The sequence below is a fragment of the Xenopus laevis genome, chromosome 1L (assembly GCF_017654675.1).
Source record: "Xenopus laevis strain J_2021 chromosome 1L, Xenopus_laevis_v10.1, whole genome shotgun sequence".
Lineage (NCBI taxonomy): Eukaryota > Metazoa > Chordata > Amphibia > Anura > Pipidae > Xenopus > Xenopus laevis.
Genome location: NC_054371.1, coordinates 4739500 through 4752451, shown reverse-complemented (window position 1 = coordinate 4752451; position 12952 = coordinate 4739500). Strand labels below are relative to the sequence as shown.

The window sequence follows — 12952 nt, the reverse complement described above, 5'->3', positions numbered from 1 at the left end:
CGAAACCGGCAGAAACACTGGCCATTTGCCCCCTTTTTATTTCTTCGTTCCCATAGTGCTCTCTCTCGCAGGAATGTATTTACAAATAAAAAGCATTCTAAGCCAGTTGAACGATTGGAAAAAAAACAAAAACCCAGGGCAAATGAAGTGAGTGTGTGGGTTATCATGAATTTTAACTGTGGATCGGGAGGTTTTAGGTTCGCCTCCTTACGATTAAACTGCATTTTGAAAGAAGAAATTGTAAATGGGAAAGCCAAAGGCATTATGGGAGTCAGTGTTCCTTCTTTGCAAAGAAAGTCGGACAAGGGCCAAAGGTTTTTCAAGAGAGGCTTGCCGTGGGTCATCTGGAATGCTGAGTCGGTAAAATGGGTCGAAAGGGAAAATGAATGCCAACTACAATTGTGCTGAGGAAATCAACACAAGCAACGTGGACAGAGCAGCCGCCACTCCCAAAGCAGGCCAACGCAGTCCTGGCCCGCAGCATGCCGTGATCGTATAGTGGTTAGTACTCTGCGTTGTGGCCGCAGCAACCCCGGTTCGAATCCGGGTCACGGCAACTTTTTACCCTTGTTTAAACTTGACCCTTTTCTAGCACTCAAACGGAAATTTGAAAAACGACTCTACTTCCTCACTTTGAAATGGCGCGCCCTTGCAAAATGAATAGGTAGCTGTAGCTTCCTGTCGGCCATCTCCTCTTTAGCTGGCTTTACGCATTACACTTGAATTGTATGACACAAATTCATTTGGAATCTCCATCTGATCAAGGATTTTGGTATGAAAACCACATGGCTTTGAAAACATTTCACTCTGCTCCCTTGTTGAAGAAATTTGCAAGCTTTACATTTATGGCAGCAAAAGGTTACCCCAAATATTCACACTCATCGCCCCTTCCTCTCCTTCCCTATAAATGGGTGCTAACCAATTCTTTTATGGCTTTGCCTGGGAGAAAACAATTTAAGGGAGAGAAGGGCATTCCTGAGCCAAAAAGCGGTCTGCTAAAAGGTTCCTCCAACGCAGTTCTGATATCTGTCCAACAGATGTACTTGAGGCGCTTCAACGAGTAACAAGCGGTACCGGTCCACTGTCGACCCGTCTACTCTTATTGCTGGACGCTACTTCCAGCGGTCGGCTTGTGTTTTTGGCGTTCCTAACACAACTCATCGTACCGCTGTATGATTGCTAATCAGGGAACGGGTTTTCTTCCGGACCTGCTGACACAACATCCAGCTAATTGAAAGGCTTTCTTGCCAAATTCTCCTGCATGGACCTGAGAGCCAGCAGAGTTACTGGTCCTAGCTGCGTCAAAGTCTCTTTCAAGAAAGTCACACCGCGAGCACCCCAGATGGGACTTGAACCCACAATCCCTGGCTTAGGAGGCCAGTGCCTTATCCATTAGGCCACTGGGGCACAGGATGGTCCGTTGGCAAAGTTTCTTTTAGTGCTGTTTGCATTCATAGCAAATCAGTTGCATGGGTTTTGGTGGGCAAAGTTGCACCCTCTTTATTTAACCGAATGCAGACTGGCAAACCTTGAAACGCACAGATATTATTATGGTTTTATAGCCAAAAAGTCATCATGCATTCATACATCCTACATGATGACCGATGAAGCCAAGGACATTTTTGCCCCGGCGTGGCTTTGTTTTCTTGCAAAGGCTTCACCAACGTAAACCTGCAAAAAACCAAAAAAAAGAAAAGAAGAGAAAGGCAAAAACCGATAGGCATGAGCGACGGGGACGTTTCTTGCATGCCGGCAGAAGGCAGCAGGACGCATCCATCAGTTTCACGTGGTGCTGGTGCACTGAAATTCGATGATCAATTATAAATGGAAATCAAATTTCAACGTCCCTTTTAAAGTCGATTGAAAATTAATTTAAAGGCATGTCGAGCCAGGCAGGAGTCGAACCTACACTCTTCTGATCCGTAGTCAGACGCGTTATCCATTGCGCCACTGGCCCCCCATCAGTCTGCGGCTGGAAAACAGATCTCTCGGAAGTTCCTGTGAATCCCAGAGACTCTGCGTACCGCCCGCCAATATGGTAAGGAGAGAGACTTCACGTCCCCGAATTCATCCCTGGAACAAATGAAGGGAGGAGTTGCATTCTGCTCTCAACCTAAGGGTTCTTGGGAAATAGCTTGTTGGACTCGTCCTGGGTTCCTTCGATTTGTACGGTGAGGTGTTTTAAATGCCTTCCTAAGACTTGAAGGGCTTTTACAAGTCAGACATCCTTGTTTATAGCTCTGGACCGGTATTACACAGAGCATTAAAAACAATTTCAGAAAATAAACCCGATCATAATCGGCAACATCTGTGGAAAATGTTGCGCAAAAAGTACACAACGTCTTGCGTGCGGGGACAGCACGGGAGTTTCTGTAGTGTAGCGGTTATCACGTTCGCCTCACACGCGAAAGGTCCCCGGTTCGAAACCGGGCAGAAACAAAGCTCCGTTTATACCGCGAGCTGCTTGTTTATCATTCATCAACCCAAAGCGGAAATGGGAGAGACGCGGCACACTTTCCTTTAGAATTGACATTTTGTACGGATATTTGACTATGGAAAGCCCAATGTTTGGGAGTAAGTGCAAAACATTCACGCATCCCAAGAAAACGAATGGCATCCAGGCAAACAAAAAACATTAACCACGCCAAAAGTGGAGAAAGCTCGGCGAAGGCCTCAGCTGCCATATGCAAAAGGGGGCACGTGCACAACGGAGAAGAAGCGCTTTAGAAGAGGAGGGTTACAAAATAGTTACATAGTTAAATCGGGTTGAAAAGAGACAAAGTCAATCAATCAAGTTCAACCCGTCCAAATGAAAACCCCCGCATCCATCCATCCATCCACACACACCCCTCCCTGCTCTCACATCAATTATATTTCCCCATATCTATACTAACTATAGAATTTAGTATCACAATAGCCTTTGATATGACGTCTAGAAAAGAAATGTCTTTGCGTCGTCGTAAAGAATTCTGCGTTGGAGTTGATTGCCGTCAGTTGCATCGAGGAAGCTTGCCGTCGGCCTCCCTGGTGGTCTAGTGGCTAGGATTCGGCGCTCTCACCGCCGCGGCCCGGGTTCGATTCCCGGTCAGGGAAAATGCACTTTTCTGACTGGTGGATTTAACGCTGGGGCTTGAGAAGGTCTTTCCCAAACTACGGGTGGTGCAAGGTCTCAAGTGCTGTACGGAAGAAGGCGCTTGTATTCGTATGGTAAACGTGTCATGACTCGAGAGAAACTGTCTGATCTAAAGCCATGTCATGCCTTTAACCTTTCCAAGAACAATACAAGACTACCATTGTTCACATGGGATGCCGTGAGACAATTTTCTGTGTGAAATGGGATATACAGTATGATTCGAGTGAGTTCAGCTATTCTGTGTTAAAGGCACAAACCAAAGTGGCTTCATTTGTATATCTCGCCGCAAAGAAACCAAAATCAGCAAAGGAGCTTAGGTAACACCATTTAAATAGGACATTGCGCTGCAAAGCCCTCCCCTCTGCTTCCCTTTAGCTCAAAACCACTTGAGCGCTTAGCTGAAGCCAAAAACCACTTCTCGCTACTTACACTTCTAGACCTCTCAGCTCTTTTGACTCGGTGGACCAGCCTCTCCTCCTCCAGTCCCTCTGTTCTCTTGGCCTTTGTGACACCGCCCTTTCCTGCTTTTCCATGACCCTTTTCGGTGTCTCCTAGTGTTCATTAGTGCGGGCCGCTGCTTGGCGGCCTCAGAGCGGTCACCGGCCGGACGGCTTTCCCTGCGACTCAGATCGGAGGCCCCTAGACGAGCCCCGCAGGTGGTTTCTGTAGTGTAGTGGTTATCACGTTCGCCTAACACGCGAAAGGTCCCCGGTTCGAAACCGGGCAGAAACACTAGCGATTCGCCCCCTTTTTATTTCTTCGTTTCCCATAGTGCTTTCTCTCGCAGGAATGTATTTACAAATAAAAAGCATTCTAAGCCAGTTGAGCGATTGGAAAAAAACAAAAACCCAGGCAAATGAAGTGAGTGTGTGGGTTATCATGAATTTTAACTGTGGATCGGGAGGTTTTAGGTTCGCCTCCTTACGATTAAACTGCATTTTGAAAAGAAGAAATTGTAAATGGGAAAGCCAAAGGCATTATGGGAGTCAGTGTTCCTTCTTTGCAAAGAAAGTCGGACAAGGGCCAAAGGTTTTTCAAGAGAGGCTTGCCGTGGGTCATCTGGAATGCTGAGTCGGTAAAATGGGTCGAAAGGGAAAATGAATGCCAACTACAATTGTGCTGAGGAAATCAACACAAGCCAACGTGGACAGAGCAGCCGCCACTCCCAAAGCAGGCCAACGCAGTCCTGGCCCGCAGCATGCCGTGATCGTATAGTGGTTAGTACTCTGCGTTGTGGCCGCAGCAACCCCGGTTCGAATCCGGGTCACGGCAACTTTTTACCCTTGTTTAAACTTGACCCTTTTCTAGCACTCAAACGGAAATTTGAAAACGACTCTACTTCCTCACTTTGAAATGGCGCGCCCTTGCAAAATGAATAGGTAGCTGTAGCTTCCTGTCGGCCATCTCCTCTTTAGCTGGCTTTACGCATTACACTTGAATTGTATGACACAAATTCATTTGGAATCTCCATCTGATCAAGGATTTTGGTATGAAAACCACATGGCTTTGAAAACATTTCACTCTGCTCCCTTGTTGAAGAAATTTGCAAGCTTTACATTTATGGCAGCAAAAGGTTACCCCAAATATTCACACTCATCGCCCCTTCCTCTCCTTCCCTATAAATGGGTGCTAACCAATTCTTTTATGGCTTTGCCTGGGAGAAAACAATTTAAGGGAGAGAAGGGCATTCCTGAGCCAAAAAGCGGTCTGCTAAAAGGTTCCTCCAACGCAGTTCTGATATCTGTCCAACAGATGTACTTGAGGCGCTTCAACGAGTAACAAGCGGTACCGGTCCACTGTCGACCCGTCTACTCTTATTGCTGGACGCTACTTCCAGCGGTCGGCTTGTGTTTTTGGCGTTCCTAACACAACTCATCGTACCGCTGTATGATTGCTAATCAGGGAACGGGATTTCTTCCGGACCTGCTGACACAACATCCAGCTAATTGAAAGGCTTTCTTGCCAAATTCTCCTGCATGGACTCGAGAGCCAGCAGAGTTACTGGTCCTAGCTGCGTCAAAGTCTCTTTCAAGAAAGTCACACCGCGAGCACCCCAGATGGGACTTGAACCCACAATCCCTGGCTTAGGAGGCCAGTGCCTTATCCATTAGGCCACTGGGGCACAGGATGGTCCCTTGGCAAAGTTTCTTTTAGTGCTGTTTGCATTCATAGCAAATCAGTTGCATGGGTTTTGGTGGGCAAAGTTGCACCCTCTTTATTTAACCGAATGCAGACTGGCAAACCTTGAAACGCACAGATATTATTATGGTTTTATAGCCAAAAAGTCATCATGCATTCATACATCCTACATGATGACCGATGAAGCCAAGGACATTTTTGCCCCGGCGTGGCTTTGTTTTCTTGCAAAGGCTTCACCAACGTAAACCTGCAAAAAAACCAAAAAAAGAAAAGAAGAGAAAGTCAAAAACCGATAGGCATGAGCGACGGGGACGTTTCTTGCATGCCGGCAGAAGGCAGCAGGACGCATCCATCAGTTTCACGTGGTGCTGGTGCACTGAAATTCGATGATCAATTATAAATGGAAATCAAATTTCAACGTCCCTTTTAAAGTCGATTGAAAATTAATTTAAAGGCATGTCGAGCCAGGCAGGAGTCGAACCTACACTCTTCTGATCCGTAGTCAGACGCGTTATCCATTGCGCCACTGGCCCCCCATCAGTCTGCGGCTGGAAAACAGATCTCTCGGAAGTTCCTGTGAATCCCAGAGACTCTGCGTACCGCCCGCCAATATGGTAAGGAGAGAGACTTCACGTCCCCGAATTCATCCCTGGAACAAATGAAGGGAGGAGTTGCATTCTGCTCTCAACCTAAGGGATCTTGGGAAATAGCTTGTTGGACTCGTCCTGGGTTCCTTCGATTTGTACGGTGAGGTGTTTTAAATGCCTTCCTAAGACTTGAAGGGCTTTTACAAGTCAGACATCCTTGTTTATAGCTCTGGACCGGTATTACACAGAGCATTAAAAACAATTTCAGAAAATAAACCCGATCATAATCGGCAACATCTGTGGAAAATGTTGCGCAAAAAGTACACAACGTCTTGCGTGCGGGAACAGCACGGGAGTTTCTGTAGTGTAGCGGTTATCACGTTCGCCTCACACGCGAAAGGTCCCCGGTTCGAAACCGGGCAGAAACAAAGCTCCGTTTATACCGCGAGCTGCTTGTTTATCATTCATCAACCCAAAGCGGAAATGGGAGAGACGCGGCACACTTTCCTTTAGAATTGACATTTTGTACGGATATTTGACTATGGAAAGCCCAATGTTTGGGAGTAAGTGCAAAACATTCACGCATCCCAAGAAAACGAATGGCATCCAGGCAAACAAAAAACATTAACCACGCCAAAAGTGGAGAAAGCTCGGCGAAGGCCTCAGCTGCCATATGCAAAAGGGGGCACGTGCACAACGGAGAAGAAGCGCTTTAGAAGAGGAGGGTTACAAAATAGTTACATAGTTAAATCGGGTTGAAAAGAGACAAAGTCAATCAATCAAGTTCAACCCGTCCAAATGAAAACCCCCGCATCCATCCATCCATCCACACACACCCCTCCCTGCTCTCACATCAATTATATTTCCCCATATCTATACTAACTATAGAATTTAGTATCACAATAGCCTTTGATATGACGTCTAGAAAAGAAATGTCTTTGCGTCGTCGTAAAGAATTCTGCGTTGGAGTTGATTGCCGTCAGTTGCATCGAGGAAGCTCGCCGTCGGCCTCCCTGGTGGTCTAGTGGCTAGGATTCGGCGCTCTCACCGCCGCGGCCCGGGTTCGATTCCCGGTCAGGGAAAATGCACTTTTCTGACTGGTGGATTTAACGCTGGGGCTTGAGAAGGTCTTTCCCAAACTACGGGTGGTGCAAGGTCTCAAGTGCTGTACGGAAGAAGGCGCTTGTATTCGTATGGTAAACGTGTCATGACTCGAGAGAAACTGTCTGATCTAAAGCCATGTCATGCCTTTAACCTTTCCAAGAACAATACAAGACTACCATTGTTCACATGGGATGCCGTGAGACAATTTTCTGTGTGAAATGGGATATACAGTATGATTCGAGTGAGTTCAGCTATTCTGTGTTAAAGGCACAAACCAAAGTGGCTTCATTTGTATATCTCGCCGCAAAGAAACCAAAATCAGCAAAGGAGCTTAGGTAACACCATTTAAATAGGACATTGCGCTGCAAAGCCCTCCCCTCTGCTTCCCTTTAGCTCAAAACCACTTGAGCGCTTAGCTGAAGCCAAAAACCACTTCTCGCTACTTACACTTCTAGACCTCTCAGCTCTTTTGACTCGGTGGACCAGCCTCTCCTCCTCCAGTCCCTCTGTTCTCTTGGCCTTTGTGACACCGCCCTTTCCTGCTTTTCCATGACCCTTTTCGGTGTCTCCTAGTGTTCATTAGTGCGGGCCGCTGCTTGGCGGCCTCAGAGCGGTCACCGGCCGGACGGCTTTCCCTGCGACTCAGATCGGAGGCCCCTAGACGAGCCCCGCAGGTGGTTTCTGTAGTGTAGTGGTTATCACGTTCGCCTAACACGCGAAAGGTCCCCGGTTCGAAACCGGGCAGAAACACTAGCGATTCGCCCCCTTTTTATTTCTTCGTTTCCCATAGTGCTTTCTCTCGCAGGAATGTATTTACAAATAAAAAGCATTCTAAGCCAGTTGAGCGATTGGAAAAAACAAAAACCCAGGCAAATGAAGTGAGTGTGTGGGTTATCATGAATTTTAACTGTGGATCGGGAGGTTTTAGGTTCGCCTCCTTACGATTAAACTGCATTTTGAAAAGAAGAAATTGTAAATGGGAAAGCCAAAGGCATTATGGGAGTCAGTGTTCCTTCTTTGCAAAGAAAGTCGGACAAGGGCCAAAGGTTTTTCAAGAGAGGCTTGCCGTGGGTCATCTGGAATGCTGAGTCGGTAAAATGGGTCGAAAGGGAAAATGAATGCCAACTACAATTGTGCTGAGGAAATCAAGACAAGCCAACGTGGACAGAGCAGCCGCCACTCCCAAAGCACGCGCCTGCAGCATGCAGTGATCGTATAGTGGTTAGTACTCTGCGTTGTGGCCGCAGCAACCCCGGTTCGAATCCGGGTCACGGCAACTTTTTACCCTTGTTTAAACTTGACCCTTTTCTAGCACTCAAACGGAAATTTGAAAACGACTCTACTTCCTCACTTTGAAATGGCGCGCCCTTGCAAAATAAATAGGTAGCTGTAGCTTCCTGTCGGCCATCTCCTCTTTAGCCGGCTTTACGCATTACACTTGAATTGTATGACACAAATTCATTTGGAATCTCCATCTGATCAAGGATTTTGGTATGAAAACCACATGGCTTTGAAAACATTTCACTCTGCTCCCTTGTTGAAGAAATTTGCAAGCTTTACATTTATGGCAGCAAAAGGTTACCCCAAATATTCACACTCATCGCCCCTTCCTCTCCTTCCCTATAAATGGGTGCTAACCAATTCTTTTATGGCTTTGCCTGGGAGAAAACAATTTAAGGGAGAGAAGGGCATTCCTGAGCCAAAAAGCGGTCTGCTAAAAGGTTCCCCCAACGCAGTTCTGATATCTGTCCAACAGATGTACTTGAGGCGCTTCAACGAGTAACAAGCGGTACCGGTCCACTGTCGACCCGTCTACTCTTATTGCTGGACGCTACTTCCAGCGGTCGGCTTGTGTTTTTGGCGTTCCTAACACAACTCATCGTACCGCTGTATGATTGCTAATCAGGGAACGGGATTTCTTCCGGACCTGCTGACACAACATCCAGCTAATTGAAAGGCTTTCTTGCCAAATTCTCCTGCATGGACTCGAGAGCCAGCAGAGTTACTGGTCCTAGCTGCGTCAAAGTCTCTTTCAAGAAAGTCACACCGCGAGCACCCCAGATGGGACTTGAACCCACAATCCCTGGCTTAGGAGGCCAGTGCCTTATCCATTAGGCCACTGGGGCACAGGATGGTCCCTTGGCAAAGTTTCTTTTAGTGCTGTTTGCATTCATAGCAAATCAGTTGCATGGGTTTTGGTGGGCAAAGTTGCACCCTCTTTATTTAACCGAATGCAGACTGGCAAACCTTGAAACGCACAGATATTATTATGGTTTTATAGCCAAAAAGTCATCATGCATTCATACATCCTACATGATGACCGATGAAGCCAAGGACATTTTTGCCCCGGCGTGGCTTTGTTTTCTTGCAAAGGCTTCACCAACGTAAACCTGCAAAAAAACAAAAAAAAGAAAAGAAGAGAAAGTCAAAAACCGATAGGCATGAGCGACGGGGACGTTTCTTGCATGCCGGCAGAAGGCAGTAGGACGCATCCATCAGTTTCACGTGGTGCTGGTGCACTGAAATTCGATGATCAATTATAAATGGAAATCAAATTTCAACGTCCCTTTTAAAGTCGATTGAAAATTAATTTAAAGGCATGTCGAGCAAGGCAGGAGTCGAACCTACACTCTTCTGATCCGTAGTCAGACGCGTTATCCATTGCGCCACTGGCCCCCCATCAGTCTGCGGCTGGAAAACAGATCTCTCGGAAGTTCCTGTGAATCCCAGAGACTCTGCGTACCGCCCGCCAATATGGTAAGGAGAGAGACTTCACGTCCCCGAATTCATCCCTGGAACAAATGAAGGGAGGAGTTGCATTCTGCTCTCAACCTAAGGGATCTTGGGAAATAGCTTGTTGGACTCGTCCTGGGTTCCTTCGATTTGTACGGTGAGGTGTTTTAAATGCCTTCCTAAGACTTGAAGGGCTTTTACAAGTCAGACATCCTTGTTTATAGCTCTGGACCGGTATTACACAGAGCATTAAAAACAATTTCAGAAAATAAACCCGATCATAATCGGCAACATCTGTGGAAAATGTTGCGCAAAAAGTACACAACGTCTTGCGTGCGGGAACAGCACGGGAGTTTCTGTAGTGTAGCGGTTATCACGTTCGCCACACACGCGAAAGGTCCCCGGTTCGAAACCGGGCAGGAACAAAGCTCCATTTATACCGCGAGCTGCTTGTTTATCATTCATCAACCCAAAGCCGAAATGGGAGAGACGCGGCACACTTTCCTTTAGAATTGACATTTTGTACGGATATTTGACTATGGAAAGCCCAATGTTTGGGAGTAAGTGCAAAACATTCACGCATCCCAAGAAAACGAATGGCATCCAGGCAAACAAAAAACATTAACCACGCCAAAAGTGGAGAAAGCTCGGCGAAGGCCTCAGCTGCCATATGCAAAAGGGGGCACGAGCACAACGGAGAAGAAGCGCTTTAGAAGAGGAGGGTTACAAAATAGTTACATAGTTAAATCGGGTTGAAAAGAGACAAAGTCAATCAATCAAGTTCAACCCGTCCAAATGAAAACCCCCGCATCCATCCATCCATCCACACACACCCCTCCCTGCTCTCACATCAATTATATTTCCCCATATCTATACTAACTATAGAATTTAGTATCACAATAGCCTTTGATATGACGTCTAGAAAAGAAATGTCTTTGCGTCGTCGTAAACAATTCTGCGTTGGAGTTGATTGCCGTCAGTTGCATCGAGGAAGCTCGCCGTCGGCCTCCCTGGTGGTCTAGTGGCTAGGATTCGGCGCTCTCACCGCCGCGGCCCGGGTTCGGTTCCCGGTCAGGGAAAATGCACTTTTCTGACTGGTGGCTTTAACGCTGGGGCTTGAGAAGGTCTTTCCCAAACTACGGGTGTTGCAAGGTCTCAAGTGCTGTACGGAAGAAGGCGCTTGTATTCGTATGGTAAACGTGTCATGACTCGAGAGAAACTGTCTGATCTAAAGCCATGTCATGCCTTTAACCTTTCCAAGAACAATACAAGACTACCATTGTTCACATGGGATGCCGTGAGACAAGTTTCTGTGTGAAATGGGATATACAGTATGATTCGAGTGAGTTCAGCTATTCTGTCTTAAAGGCACAAACCAAAGTGGCTTCATTTGTATATCTCGCCGCAAAGAAACCAAAATCAGCAAAGGAGCTTAGGTAACACCATTTAAATAGGACATTGCGCTGCAAAGCCCTCCCCTCTGCTTCCCTTTAGCTCAAAACCACTTGAGCGCTTAGCTGAAGCCAAAAACCACTTCTCGCTACTTACACTTCTAGACCTCTCAGCTCTTTTGACTCGGTGGACCAGCCTCTCCTCCTCCAGTCCCTCTGTTCTCTTGGCCTTTGTGACACGGCCCTTTCCTGCTTTTCCATGACCCTTTTCGGTGTCTCCTAGTGTTCATTAGTGCGGGCCGCTGCTTGGCGGCCTCAGAGCGGTCACCGGCCGGACGGCTTTCCCGGCGACTCAGATCGGAGGCCCTTAGACGAGCCCCGCAGGTGGTTTCTGTAGTGTAGTGGTTATCACGTTCGCCTAACACGCGAAAGGTCCCCGGTTCGAAACCGGGCAGAAACACTAGTGATTCGCCCCCTTTTTATTTCTTCGTTTCCCATAGTGCTCTCTCTCGCAGGAATGTATTTACAAATAAAAAGCATTCTAAGTCAGTTGAACGATTGGAAAAAAACAAAAACCCAGGCAAATGAAGTGAGTGTGTGGGTTATCATGAATTTTAACTGTGGATCGGGAGGTTTTAGGTTCGCCTCCTTACGATTAAACTGCATTTTGAAAAGAAGAAATTGTAAATGGGAAAGCCAAAGGCATTATGGGAGTCAGTGTTCCTTCTTTGCAAAGAAAGTCGGACAAGGGCCAAAGGTTTTTCAAGAGAGGCTTGCCGTGGGTCATCTGGAATGCTGAGTCGGTAAAATGGGTCGAAAGGGAAAATGAATGCCAACTACAATTGTGCTGAGGAAATCAACACAAGCAACGTGGACAGAGCAGCCGCCACTCCCAAAGCAGGCCAACGCAGTCCTGGCCCGCAGCATGCCGTGATCGTATAGTGGTTAGTGCTCTGCGTTGTGGCCGCAGCAACCCCGGTTCGAATCCGGGTCACGGCAACTTTTTACCCTTGTTTAAACTTGACCCTTTTCTAGCACTCAAACGGAAATTTGAAAACGACTCTTCTTCCTCACTTTGAAATGGCGCGCCCTTGCAAAATGAATAGGTAGCTGTAGCTTCCTGTCGGCCATCTCCTCTTTAGCTGGCTTTACGCATTACACTTGAATTGTATGACACAAATTCATTTGGAATCTCCATCTGATCAAGGATTTTGGTATGAAAACCACATGGCTTTGAAAACATTTCACTCTGCTCCCTTGTTGAAGAAATTTGCAAGCTTTACATTTATGGCAGCAAAAGGTTACCCCAAATATTCACACTCGTCGCCCCTTCCTCTCCTTCCCTATAAATGGGTGCTAACCAATTCTTTTATGGCCTTGCCTGGGAGAAAACTATTTAAGGGAGAGAAGGGCATTCCTGAGCCAAAAAGCGGTCTGCTAAAAGGATCCTCCAGCGCAGTTCTGATATCTGTCCAACATATGTACTTGAGGCGCTTCAACGAGTAACAAGCAGTACCAGTCCACTGTCGACCCATCTACTCTTATTGCTGGACGCTACTTCCAGTGGTCAGCTTGTGTTCTTGGCGTTCCTAACACACCTCATCGTACCGCTGTATGATTGCTAATCAGGGAACAGGTTTTCTTCCGGACCTGCTGACACAACATCCAGCTAATTGAAAGGCTTTCTTGCAATTCTCCTGCATGGACCCGAGAGCCAGCAGAGTTACTGGTCCTAGCTGCGTCAAAGTCTCTTTCAAGAAAGTCACACCGCGAGCACCCCAGATGGGACTTGAACCCACAATCCCTGGCTTAGGAGGCCAGTGCCTTATCCATTAGGCCACTGGATGGTCGCTTGGCAAAGTTTC

General features: G+C 47.0%; 1 protein-coding gene and 19 non-coding genes across 20 annotated transcripts in view; 13 read left to right on the top strand and 7 right to left on the bottom strand.

Annotated features, from left to right (window-relative positions):
* LOC121393935 (vomeronasal type-2 receptor 26-like) overlaps nt 1–12952 on the top strand; it is a 263348-nt gene that overhangs the window by 212601 nt on the left and 37795 nt on the right. The gene's annotated exons all lie outside the window — the stretch shown is intronic.
* trnah-gug lies at nt 485–556 on the top strand. Its single transcript has one exon. It is a non-coding gene; the product is annotated as a tRNA-His (tRNA).
* On the bottom strand, nt 1335–1407 carry trnar-ccu. Its single transcript has one exon. It is a non-coding gene; the product is annotated as a tRNA-Arg (tRNA).
* On the bottom strand, nt 1885–1957 carry trnar-acg. The gene has a single exon. It is a non-coding gene; the product is annotated as a tRNA-Arg (tRNA).
* trnav-cac lies at nt 2367–2439 on the top strand. Its single transcript has one exon. It is a non-coding gene; the product is annotated as a tRNA-Val (tRNA).
* trnae-cuc lies at nt 3022–3093 on the top strand. The gene has a single exon. It is a non-coding gene; the product is annotated as a tRNA-Glu (tRNA).
* On the top strand, nt 3793–3865 carry trnav-aac. Its single transcript has one exon. It is a non-coding gene; the product is annotated as a tRNA-Val (tRNA).
* trnah-gug lies at nt 4334–4405 on the top strand. The gene has a single exon. It is a non-coding gene; the product is annotated as a tRNA-His (tRNA).
* Nucleotides 5183–5255, bottom strand: trnar-ccu. Its single transcript has one exon. It is a non-coding gene; the product is annotated as a tRNA-Arg (tRNA).
* On the bottom strand, nt 5733–5805 carry trnar-acg. The gene has a single exon. It is a non-coding gene; the product is annotated as a tRNA-Arg (tRNA).
* Nucleotides 6215–6287, top strand: trnav-cac. The gene has a single exon. It is a non-coding gene; the product is annotated as a tRNA-Val (tRNA).
* On the top strand, nt 6870–6941 carry trnae-cuc. The gene has a single exon. It is a non-coding gene; the product is annotated as a tRNA-Glu (tRNA).
* trnav-aac lies at nt 7641–7713 on the top strand. The gene has a single exon. It is a non-coding gene; the product is annotated as a tRNA-Val (tRNA).
* On the bottom strand, nt 9017–9089 carry trnar-ccu. The gene has a single exon. It is a non-coding gene; the product is annotated as a tRNA-Arg (tRNA).
* Nucleotides 9567–9639, bottom strand: trnar-acg. Its single transcript has one exon. It is a non-coding gene; the product is annotated as a tRNA-Arg (tRNA).
* Nucleotides 10049–10121, top strand: trnaa-cgc. Its single transcript has one exon. It is a non-coding gene; the product is annotated as a tRNA-Val (tRNA).
* trnae-cuc lies at nt 10704–10775 on the top strand. The gene has a single exon. It is a non-coding gene; the product is annotated as a tRNA-Glu (tRNA).
* trnav-aac lies at nt 11475–11547 on the top strand. Its single transcript has one exon. It is a non-coding gene; the product is annotated as a tRNA-Val (tRNA).
* On the top strand, nt 12015–12086 carry trnah-gug. The gene has a single exon. It is a non-coding gene; the product is annotated as a tRNA-His (tRNA).
* trnar-ccu lies at nt 12862–12936 on the bottom strand. The gene has a single exon. It is a non-coding gene; the product is annotated as a tRNA-Arg (tRNA).